Source organism: Nematolebias whitei, chromosome 5, assembly GCF_014905685.2.
Source record: "Nematolebias whitei isolate Nwh7 chromosome 5, NemWhi1, whole genome shotgun sequence".
In the NCBI taxonomy this organism is placed as follows: Eukaryota; Metazoa; Chordata; class Actinopteri; order Cyprinodontiformes; family Rivulidae; genus Nematolebias; species Nematolebias whitei.
In genome coordinates, this window is record NC_056502.1 from 13,669,826 (window position 1) to 13,680,688 (window position 10,863).

Consider the following 10,863-nt stretch of genomic DNA (forward strand, 5'->3'; position numbering starts at 1 on the left):
ACCTACTATATACAATAATATAATTTAAGTAATTGTATTTTATATTATTTCATATTTTCATTTAAATTTAAAATATATTTGATATTTTTAGATACAGTCAATAAATAATGTGAACATGTATCATAACGTGAAAATATAAGTGAACGTGTTGAGAATGTGCTTGTGGACCGGGATTGATTTTTTAATTTTTTTTATTTATTTTTTATTTTTTACAAATTTTTATTTAAAAAAAAACAAGTTTGGCTGGCAGTCCTTCAGGATGAAATTCAGCAGAGCCTCGTCTGCTTCCTGGAAGCTTGATGGTTAGAAATGAGATAAAGAATAAATTAATAGGAAATGATTATCAATAAAGCAACTGTGTACAACAAGTTGTAGAATGGTTGTATACCTGAGTTTACCCTGGATGTATCTGATACTTCATTCTCATGCCTGGCCCTATAATGCAGTGATCTATTGTTTTAATTTTTTTGTCTTTTTTCCAAGAGAGCCATATTGACAGATCAAATTCAAGGGGAGAGCCACGATATCACCCCAAGTCACTCAAAGAAAAAAAAAATGAACAACCCACCTATGAACAAAAAAAGAAACACAGGCAGCTCATTATCTGTTTAAACAAAATGTACATTAGTACTGAGATGAGAAGCTGTGGTGCATGTCCTTGACTTTCTTCATGTTGTATTTGTAATTTGTTGTTGCAGCCCCAGTGAGACATTCAAGATGGGCATGGGTCAGTGGGTTTCTCTGTTTCTGCTTGATAGTGTTCATGGTTTAAAATGTTGACTCACAGGTGTAAAAAATTCAGCTTTTAGCTGTTACCCCAGTCCCATGAAGAAAACACAAGCCAACAATAACAATGAATACCAAAGTCCATGCTCAACAATGAATATACTGTAATATGTGTACGGATGAAGATGCCCCCTTCATATTTCCGCCTGCCCCCACATGTAACCATGCCTAGAACCAGCCCTGTAATTCTGCTACTTCCTTCACCACAGATGACAGAAGGTGCAGAGACACGCACGGCCGGTAATGATCAGCTGATCCATCTGAGGTTAACAGGAATTTTTTTTTACCTCTACCGGACGATTTGACCTGCCTCCTCCTCAACAAGTAGATTAACACAATATTATATTGTGCATTCTCATCTTGTCTTTGCGCTGTATGATTCGTGAAACCACATCATAGAAGCCCGAGCCAACATGCGCAATTATTGCATAATGAGCCGGCACGTTTTAAAAACGTGTTGGCTGTGCTGGTATATTGTTGTAAGCTGTCACGAGAGCCACCATAAAACACAGCGAGCCACGCAAGAGTATGCATCAGCATTGAGGAGGTGGATTTATTTAAATATGAAAGCTCTGTCAAACAAATGCGACATTTAACCTGCAGAAAATAATATGAATGGTAAACTGAGAGTGACGTTGAAATGAATTTGAATTCAGATACAGCAAGGAAATCAAAACAAATAGCTTATTTTCCGATATGAGATCAAAATGGTCCCACATGACAGAAACCTTTCTTTTGGTTTGAGGCTGCTTCATAATTCTTGAATTTAAAGATGACCCACAAAAGTTCAAAGATTATTTTGGTAGATGCATCCCGTTGACAGATATGCTTATAAACAACTGGTGGGGAGTGGTGGCGCAGAGGTTAGAGAGGTGGGCTTGAGATCCGAAGATCGCCGGTTCACGCCCCGGCCCCGACAACATCAAAATTGTGGGTGGGTTAGGTGAAACACCCACACTTGCCTCCACCCTCATTCGCCCCACTCTGGGCCCATGAGCAAGGCCCTTAACCCCCACCATGTGCTCCCTAAACAGGTCTCTCTTGAAAATGAGTTCTCGTGGCTCAATGAGACTAACCTGGATAAATAAAGGCTAAATGAAAAAAAAAATAAAAAAATAAACACAGTTTGGCACGTCAGTGTCAGTTTGAAACAGCTCCTGTATCGGTCACGTGACTTTCTAATAGCATTACGCGCACTGACGGGGGGTTTGCTCTACGAGCTCGATGCATGCGCCGACGCATCGGTGGTGCTGGACCCATCACTAGGATTTACCAGTCTGCCTGCTCCTCGCCTGATTGTGTCTGCCCATCTGACCCTGATTTCGACTGCTTCCTCCACAAACGGATTTCTGGATTACAGTTTGACCCTTTGGATTTGTTATTGGAACTCTGACTCCCTGTGTATGACCCCCGCTTGTGTTTCTGGACCTGGTTCTTCGGTTCTCCCCTCTGACCACACTCTCCTCGGCTCTGCCTTGCAGCTGCGCTTCACGGAGTGATGGCGATGTCATCCTGCCCAACGCCTTCAGGTGGCCCCCACCTCCTGTCTGAGAAGGTGTCTCTCACTCCACCTGCCTGTGAAAACGTGTCCTCACAGTTTGATTCTGACTCCTCTTGCAGCTGCAAAACCAATAAAACGGTTGTTTTTACACTCTTGTCTAGCTGAATTCTGAATTTAAAAAACTGTTTTCTGACCAGTCTCTATGTAAGACTTTGTTAACCATTGTAAGATAATATAATTAAAAATGTAACGGTAAACTGAAAAACGTGCACTCTCTCACAGCTGTTTTTTAAAATAATGTCTTTCTGTGAGAATCTGTTTTTATTGTTTTGTGTTCTTTAGATTTTGAGATCCTTGTTTTAGATCTGTTGTCATTTGTTCAGCCTTCCGTGTGTGTGTGTGTGTGTGTGTGTGTGTGTGTGTTTCCCCATGTAGTCAGCTCCAGCTCCTGCCTCTCGCACCTGCTCCTTGTTGTCTTTCCCCAGGTGTTCATCATTATCTGTCATTAGTTTCTCTTTAAGTTCTGTCAGTGTGTTTCCTCCCTGTCCGTGGATTGTGCTTCTCACATCCATTTGTGTTCAGCTCCATGTTTTCACGTGCTCTGGATTTTTCTGTAAGTGTTTTACTCCATGTCAGTCCTTTTTGTTTTTGTTGAATAAATTAGATCCTTTTTATTTTACCTACAAGTTTTCCCAAGTTCTGTCTGCACTTGGGTTCAACACTTCGCCGCACATTTATTTAACCAGGCAAATCTCACTGAGATCACAGATCTCTTTTGCAAGCGAGTCCTGGGCCTGAAGGCAGCCTAACATGACCCTTTCAGTGAACTGTTCTTTGTTCAAGCTGTTGAAAGAGATGCAGCTACATCAAGTCTTGAGTTTCATCAGGCAAGGTTGGATTATTTATTCTGTGATTTACTATAAAAGATTACTTTTGTTTTCTAGCTATTTCTGGTAGTGTCATGTACAAAGTAAAAAAGAAATGTCTTTTTTTTTTCACACCACTAAATACAATGCTGGCAAAATGCCATTTGTTGCCAAATAAGCTTTATGTTGGAAAACAACATGATTAAAGCATTTTAATCAAAACCAATAAATTACATATCACACTCTAGAATAATTATCTAAATTGCAGCTATTTGGCAAAAATCATTGAACTTAAAATTATTTTAAATCTCAGTGGTAAAAATAAATGTCACAAAGAACATATTAAAGCAATGGCTCATGGGAGTTTTAAGCAGCTTGCTTCACACTTCTTGCTGGCTTGCATTTAGTTTCTGCGGTTATTTTTCTTCTGGGATATTGTCTTTTTTGCTTCAGGCATTGTGTTAGGTTGTCATTCTTTGGCAGCTCCTCACTTTCTTCCTGCGCTGCCATTGGTTAAATATTGTGGGTGGCCACAGTACAAATACGACATAAAATGTTTAAATCTGAATATTATAAAACTAATCTTACTTATTCATTAAACGGATCCCACTGAAGGTGTTGCAATTATGTTAGCTGTCTGTGTTTAGTTAAAATGTTGAACAAACTACCTTAAACCATGAGTTTGAATAATTTTGAGATTTAGCCTTCTGATCATTTTTACAATATTAATAAACGTTATAAATAAACATTCAGTGAGCAGCTGCAGTCAGGACAGAGTCTGTGAGACACAGAAAACAACCATCACACCACAGGCCATGAGATGAACAACCACTGAGACCACTGGAGAGTGTTAACCTCATGCCCTCAAACAATTCAGACGAAAATATTGAGTCATAGAACAAATATCATCATAAATGTAAAATTGAAACTCCAATTTTTGTATTTAATTTTATAATAAACTGTTGACCGACCCTTGTGTTGGCCCACCTGCATCAACTGCAGGACTGAAAATTGAATCTATCATAAAAACTAAATAAATCGTTGTCGACTTCAGGAGAAACAGTGCTGACCTCCTCCACTTCTGTCAGTGGGAACTTGTTGAAGGGGTCGACACCTTCAGGGGACTTTGTACCCTCATTTCATTTGGTCTCTCCTGGCTTGAAGTCACTGCAGCAGTCATCAAAAAGGCCCAGCGATGACTACACTTCATGAAGGTGCTCAGATAGATTGAGTTGCTGCTCGGGGTCTTCTACAGATCCGGCGTCTCTGAGTGGTACACAAGCTCCACTGAAGCAAACAGAAAGAAGCTGCAGAGCAAAAAACCATCAGCCACCATCTAAGTTCCACGCTGCTTCCTCAAACATCATCTCGCACATTTCATAACCAAGCCACCAGCAGTTTGACCGTTTGTTTTCTCCCACAGAGGCAACGAGTCCAGGACTTGCAGACGTAACTGTTTAGCCATAACACTGAAGCCATCATACATTCACCTCATGTTTAACATGACAATCTTTATGATTATGTAGTGCAACAACATAATTCAATGCACACCTTGTGCAACTTTTAAAGTAGTTTTGTGTGTTCTTTATAAATATGTTGTTGTGTGGCCTCTGCTCTAATGTTTAGACATTTACAGGTCCTTCTAAAAAAATTAGCATATTGTGATAAAGGTCATTATTTTCCATAATGTAATGATAAAAATGAAACTTTCATATATTTCAGATTCATTGCACACCAACTCAAATAGTGCAGGTCTTTAATTGTTTTAATACTGATGATTATGGCATACAGCTCATGAAAACCCAAAATGCCTGTCCCAAAAAATTAGCATATTTCATCCCACCAATGAAAGACAAGTGTTTTTAATACAAAAAACGCCAACCTTCAAATAATCATGTTCAGTTATGCACTCAATACTTGGTCGGGAATCCTTTTGCATGAATGACTGCTTCAATGCGGCGTGGCTTGGAGGCAGTCAGCCTGTGGCACTGCTGAGGTGTTATGGAGGCCCAGGATGCTTCGATAGCGGCCTTAAGCTCATCCAGAGTGTTGGGTCTTGCGTCTCTCAACTTTCTCTTCACAATATCCCACAGGTTCTCTATGGGGTTCAGGTCAGGAGAGTTGGCAGGCCAATTGAGCACAGTAATACCATGGTCAGTAAACCATTTACCAGTGGTTTTGGCACTGTGAGCAGGTGCCAGGTCGTGCTGAAAAATGAAATCTTCATCTCCATAAAGCTTTTCAGCAGATGGAAGCATGAAGTGCTCCAAAATCTCCTGATAGCTAGCTGCATTGACCCTGCCCTTGATAAAACACAGTGGACCAACACCAGTAGCTGACATGACACCCCAGACCATCAATGACTGTGGGTGCTTCACACTGGACTTCTGGCATTTTGGCATTTCCTTCTCCCCAGTCTTCCTCCAGACTCTGGCACCTTGATTTCCAAATGACATGCAAAATTTGCTTTCATCCGAAAAAAGTACTTTGGACCACTGAGCAACAGTCCAGTGCTGCTTCTCTGTAGCCCAGGTCAGGCGCTTCTGCCACTGTTTCTGGTTCAAATGTGGCTTGACCTGGGGAATGCGGCACCTGTAGCCCATTTCCTGCACACGCCTGTGCACGGTGGCTCTGGATGTTTCTACTCCAGACTCAGTCCACTGCTTCCGCAGGTCCCCCAAGGTCTGGAATCGGCCCTTCTCCACAATCCTCCTCAGGGTCCGGTCACCTCTTCTCGTTGTGCAGCGTTTTCTGCCACACTTTTCCCTTCCCACAGACTTCCCACTGAGGTGCCTTGATACAGCTCTCTGGGAACAGCCTATTCGTTCAGCAATTTCTTTCTGTGTCTTACCCTCTTGCTTGAGGGTGTCAATGATGGCCTTCTGGACAGCAGTCAGGTCGGCGTCTTACCCATGATTGCGGTTTTGAGTAATGAACAAGGCTGGGAGTTTTTAAAAGCCTCAGGAATCTTTTGCAGGTGTTTAGAGTTACGTTGTTGATTCAGATGGTTAGGTTAATAGCTTGTTTAGACAACCTTTTCATGATATGCTAATTTTTTGGGACAGGCATTTTGGGTTTTCATGAGCTGTATGCCATAATCATCAGAATTAAAACAATTGAAGACCTGAAATATTTCAGTTGGTGTGCAATGAATCTGAAATATATGAAAGTTTCATTTTTATCATTACATTATGGAAAATAATGACCTTTATCACAATATGCTAATTTTTTTAGAAGGACCTGTATTTTTGTTCCGTACAATGAAAACAAAAATTAATTCAGAGTCATTTATCTTTTGGCTGTGTCCTTCTGCGGGGGTTGCCACAGCGAGCAAACTGGCACAAAATATTTTCCCAATGTTTTACATCAGATGCCATTCCTGTTGCAACCTGGGCTTGAACCAGCAGCCGCAGGATTGCATCAATGACCTCCAAACTACTACACCCCCAATACAATCTAATAAATGTTCACGTACATTTTACTTTTCTATTGCATTTTTAATTCTCTCATCTCGGTCATAATCTTTTAGCATCAAGCTTTTTAAAAGAAAAGAGAACTTCATTCACAGAGTCAACGTTTTATCAGACTGTGTTCCCTGAACAACCTTTGTGTAAAAAATAGGAACAAAAGTCTGTTTGAGTTTTTGTTTGGGCCCAACTTTAAAATGATGAACACCCATTTAAACTGTCCAGGTCAGTGTTAGGGCCCTGACTAATGTCCAAGTGTAACTAACCACATATGTTTCTTAAATATTAGGATAAACACGTCAGGTTAATTGGCTGATGCAATTAATATCACATTAATAACACATTGTTTGACTTTTATATTGACATTTATTAGTTATCCTTGCAGTGTCACAAATTGGTTCAGTGTATTCCAGCTAAGTGAATAAAAATGTTGAGCTATCTCTAAGGTCCCTGCATTTTTACCTGCTGGAATAGCAGTACATTGATTTGATCACACGAAGTCACTGTTGCACACGTCCATTATTCATCTGACTCCACCGCCATCTGAAAGTTTTACTTTTCTTTCTTTACTCAGTTTGATTGTTTGAAAGACATAAAACTCCTCTGACAGCCAGCATGCGTCCACCAACAGTAGGTTAACTGTTTTTTGAAGCAGCAAAAAATAGAAAACACTTTAATTTGTCTTATTAGAGACTGATTTCTGAACTTCTGTGGGAAATATCACGTGATCTTTTTAATGGTTCATTTCAGTTTTTGTTCCTCTTTACAGACACGTGTTTTATCTTCTTTGCCTCAAATGTTCATAAAATATTAACTTGTCTTCTGCTTCCATGTGCTGCGTGTCTCAGACACAGAAGTGAAACTCTTCAGATCTGCCATTGCTTATCTTGGTAAGCTTCTGCTGCTGCTTTTAGTTGGTTAGTTTAAAATGTGGCTAATGAAACAAGTACTATTATAATCTAAAATAAGTTTTTATTTCCTCATTTTATTTCCATCATGTATAGTTGTGCACAATGAAAACCTGCAAAAAAATATTTCACCTGCTTCTAGCGCTGACTTCCATCACTTTATTTCCAGGTAAAACAGCCGGTTTAATCTTTAGTAGCTCTAAGTGTTTACAACTAGTGGAGATTTTGGCAGCATTCCTCATATTGATTTCAGGACATTAACAATTTTGTTTGAGCATTATTTGAAAAATTATATAAAGAAAATACCAGATTATTTAACAATAAAATGGAACAGCATATAATGCGTATGTTTTGGGTTAAATGTGACTTTAATAACTAATAGAAATTACACAACACTGGTTTAAGATTATGAATAGGATTTCTAATGTTTACCTTTCTCTCTTGCGATTGTAGCATAAATAATTTATTTTTCTAGTTTTTAAGGCACAAAAAGTGGAAGTCCCTCCTGCAGTAAGTGGCTCCCTCGGCAGTAACGTCACCTTGCCGTGCCAGTTCATCCAGTCTTCAGAACGGACCTACATAAATCAGGTTCAGTGGGACTTCATGCAGCCAGGAGGAGAAAAAATCACCATTCTTGTATTTAACAGCCAGTATGGAGTGAATGTTTCTGAATCTCCTCTGAAGGGCAGAATAAATATTTCAACACAGTCACTGATAATTACTGACGTGCAAAAGACAGATGAAGGCTCCTACACCTGCCAAATCTTCACCTTTCCTAGTGGTTCATTCAAAGGAACGACCATCCTTACTGTTGTTGGTGAGTAAGAAATTCATCTTTATAAATTATGAACATGATTCCCAATTATGTGTTGAATCAGCACAACATTAGACGTTGTGCTGCATTAAAATTTAACCTCTCCAAGGTGACTGCTAATATGTAAACCCAGGTATTTGAATGACCGAATGGAGAAACCAAATGAACAAATAATAATAATAATAATAACACAACAATGAAAAATAACTGCATGTCTAAAATTTACCAAAAAGACATTTCACAACTATGCACATGTACAAATTATTACAACAACAACAAAAATAACGAGTATCTACAGAATTAAAACTATAATTAGTTTTAGCTGTTTAAGCAGGACATCAACCTTCGCAGATTTTTCTTTGTTTCAGTCTTTGTTTCACCTGAGTTATTATCTTTAAACTGCTCTTCTTGATCTATGAGCAGTTGGAAAATTTATGGTGCTGAATTTTTAGACATAAAAACCACGTTTTATATTTTCATCTTTCATTTTATTATATGATCACAGATGGTCTTAGCAACAAAAATTTAAATAAGTGAAATAAATTACTTTGCTGTCCAGTATGTTGTAAAAAATATGCTTGTATATCCAGTTGAATGACTGCTAGAAATGTGATAATCATATTAAATATTTAGCGTCCTAACATCGTGACCCTAATTTGAAATGGTTGAGGTGTGGCTCTCACAGAGTATCTCAGTTATGAATCTTGTTCCAGAACACAATCCAGCAGAGAATCAGGGGAACCATTTTCAGCTATCAGCAGAGATAACTGCTGCAGTCATCACAGCTTCTGTGGTGTTGCTGGTGATCCTGGCGGCCATAGCTTACCTCATCTTCATCAGAAGGTCTGTGCATTCATGAATTCATGTTGTAGGGTCATAAATCTGTTTAGTCACATATTCGGGGATGTTTTTTCTATATTAGAAGGGGGAAATGACTGCTAAACACTTGTTTTAATATTAACAACAAGATATTTTGACCTGTCTTGTGACAATTTCCTGATATTCAGATTTGTTTTCTGATCTGAAGCACCTGTTTTGTTGTTGTTTCTAAATCAGTGGTGTCGTTTATATATGTTAATTATAATAGTAATAATATTTTTTTATTTATAAAGCCATTTAAAACAACGAAAGCTGCAACAAAGTGCTGTACACATAAAATTGTACATGAAATTGTACACAACAGAACTGGCCAAATTGAGAAACGTCTTTTTTTAGTGGCATATGGATCTGATTATCATCCACGTAGCAGTGAAAAAAGAGCTCATGCTTTCCAAGGATTGATCCCAAATTAAGCAGGTAAAGGGAGAAAAGCAGGGGACCTAAAATAGAGCCCTGTGGAACACCCAAAAAACAGAAGAGCAGTGGAGGATTCAGAACCAGCTTTGACACACACGGTTCTGTCTGCCAGATATGACCTAAACCAGTTTATGATCCAAGTTACAGTTACAGAGAAATTTGTATTTTACCTTAAATATAAATTTCTTAAATATAAATTCATATTTTGTGTCTGTCTTCACACAGTGGAAAAGTACTGTTCTCTGTGCTCAGGGTGATGTGGAATAATGATGACTCATGCATTTCCTGTTTATCAAAATAGAACAATACATCCCATGATTGATGGGTCTTGTCTAACTTTGTGTTTAATCTGAATGGAACAGGAGTACATAAGACAGTCAGCCCAGTTATTGGACAACACAGAGCACAATGTCTTTCTGACCCATTTTTGTGTATTTCTTATCACCTGAAGGAGAGCTATAAAGCTGGATTGAACTTATCATTTACACTCCTCCAGCAGGCTTGTGAAACATCCTGTATGACATGTGTCTGTTTATTATAATAAACTTATTCAAAGACTATTGTAGTGATTTTTTTTTATTTCACCTGTTTCTGCGTAAAAACAATTTAGAGTAGGAAAATCCCCCACGTAATATTAACCACAAGATATTTTGACCTGTCTTGTGACAATTTCCTGATACTCAGATTTTTTTCTGGTCTGAAGCACCTGGATTTTTGTTGTTTAGCTGTTTTTAGTATTTTATATGTGTTCTAAGTTTCAATTCATTTTATAAATCTAATCCAAACTTTCTGGCTTTGTGTCTTAGAAGTAACTCTGCCAGCAGACTTCAAGTCCTTATAGGTGAAAACACACACCTGCTCTCACTCTGTTTATAGTCTATCATACTTGATGAGTTTATCTTTCCAATCAGTTTCAGTTCCCTTAAATTAAGCTTTATTTTATTTTTTATTTTTTTTGCCTTTTAGACACATCTGGTCGACCGGCAAGTGTAAACCAACCATCTTTTATTGTGAAAGAGCAGGTGAGTTTAAAGCCAAATAAAGTTTTTTTTTTCTTTTTTTAATTATTTTTGTCTTGTAAACCTAAATGAAACTTGTAATTGTAAGAAGAGGATGATGGTGATGATGATGCACCAACAGTTTCTCACTTCCTTGCTCACAGGAAGTGGTCTACTCTCAAGTCAAGCTAAAACAATCCAGACCTTCTGCTTCTTCATCCATTGCA

At 38.4% G+C, this 10,863-nt stretch overlaps 1 long non-coding RNA gene across 1 annotated transcript; it reads left to right on the top strand.

Moving 5' to 3' along the window:
• The first annotated feature begins 9,143 nt into the window (after nt 1-9,143).
• Nucleotides 9,144-10,644, top strand: LOC119409962. The gene is made up of 3 exons (XR_005186811.1): nt 9,144-9,185; nt 10,445-10,479; nt 10,605-10,644. It is a non-coding gene; the product is annotated as an uncharacterized LOC119409962 (long non-coding RNA).
• Nucleotides 10,645-10,863: the final 219 nt, after the last annotated feature.